Source organism: Octopus bimaculoides, chromosome 21 (assembly GCF_001194135.2).
Source record: "Octopus bimaculoides isolate UCB-OBI-ISO-001 chromosome 21, ASM119413v2, whole genome shotgun sequence".
Classification (NCBI taxonomy): domain Eukaryota; kingdom Metazoa; phylum Mollusca; class Cephalopoda; order Octopoda; family Octopodidae; genus Octopus; species Octopus bimaculoides.
In genome coordinates, this window is record NC_069001.1 from 35,905,358 (window position 1) to 35,907,215 (window position 1,858).

The following is a 1,858-nucleotide window of genomic DNA, read 5'->3' on the forward strand; positions in this document are numbered from 1 at the left end:
ATATATATATATATATATATATATATATATATGTTTATATATTTTCCCCCACCACCTCCTTTTATTTTTCCTTCCTCTTCATCTAAGAATTCGTTAAGGTGATTGTCGGAGAGTAAAACTTAGAAATCGCAATTATATTCTTTCGTGAATTCATGAAGGCAATTCTAGCTGTGTTCCAAAAGAAAAACTACCAAACTAAGAAGAATTTAGAATTTCTGTGCCACTTTATGCAGGATAATTTCAATATTTTTCTCATATTCTTCAACAGGAATTATTCCACAACATGGGCTTTATAAAGGGGGCGGAAGGTGGAGAAGAAGGAAGGCGAAAAAAGGGGTTGATTTATTCAAATTCACAAGCAGGAAATTGATCCGAACACGAAAGGAAGAAAAGTAAAAGAGAAAAACGAACGAAACGATTTTTATATTTTTCAAAGAGCCTTTTCTTATCGTTAGGGAAGAAAATGCGGAAACGCAGCAACGGTGTACATAATAGAAGGGAATTTATGAGGTCTTATGTATCGATTATTCCAATTAAGAGATCGATATTTAAGATAAATGCGCGTAGAGAAAGGACAAGAAAAGAGATCAGAGAGAAAGAGTGAGGGGGAAGGTGACGTTGAATACAAACGTTGTATGGGAGATAACTCTAGATGGACTACTGAGAAATCTATCGGTTGCTTACGATTTTATCAAACATCAGTTCGGAAAAAAATTCGATTTGATAGACATGTGACTTGGTGATTTTTGACAAGGGTGTTTGCCAATATTTTTTTGTGGTTTTTCTGCTTGTTGTTTTTTGTTCTTATTAAAATTATTTTTCCTTCAGTCTTGTAATCCTTTCCTTTCGAACCGACTAAGAGAGAAAGGAAGAAATAAAAACATCTTATTAATTTTTATTTCCCTGCTTTAAATATATATACATATATATATATATATATATATATATATATATATATATATATATATACGTATGTATATATATATAATGTTATTATTTTATTTTTGTTTTTATTTACTTGTTAGTATTAGTAAAAGAAAGAAATTCTTTAATATGAATTAACGGTGTGGTTACACGGACAAAAAGGAAAAAAAAAATCCACCACAGCACCCACTACAAATTCTCTCACCCACCCCCAAATTTAATAAAAGGAAGGAAGAAAGAAAGAAAAAGCTTAGCATTATCTGATGACGATATTTCGAAATTTCTGTCAGACACCTTTCGGAATGACTAATGAGATAATAATAGCAGACCACAAGAATACCGGTGGAGGAATAAGTGTATATACATATGTATATATATATACATATATATATACACACACACACATACACATACATATATGCAAATGTGTGTGTGTAATACAAAAAAATGAAATAAAACAAATCTTTCATACATAATCGATTCCGTTCCACGTTTTTAATATAGATGCATACATATATTTACATGTATATACATACATACATATGTGTGTATATATACATATATTTGTGTGTGTGTGAGTGTGTGTGTATATGTATATTTATATATTTATATATACATACATATATACACACATATATATATGCATGTGTCTGTATGTGTGTGTATATGTATATTTATAGATTTATATATACATAAATATATACACACATATATATATATGCGTGTGTGTGTGTGTGTGATCTTATCTTGGTGATTGAAGATTGAAGGTAAGGCCTACTTGTATGAGCGTTAACACCTCTATTCCACCTTCAAACAAACATCACCGAGTCGTTCCTTATAAGGAAAGCCGAAAATGAAAGTGTGTGTGTGTGTACAGCTGAAATAATTGGTTAAATAGCTTTAATTTTCATGGCAGACACCACATACATAGTAA

General features: G+C 30.5%; 1 protein-coding gene across 1 annotated transcript in view; it reads left to right on the forward strand.

The window, feature by feature from the left end:
- The window catches only part of LOC106875053 (neuron navigator 3), a 629,108-nt gene that overhangs the window by 229,296 nt on the left and 397,954 nt on the right, over positions 1-1,858 (forward strand). The window lies entirely within an intron of this gene.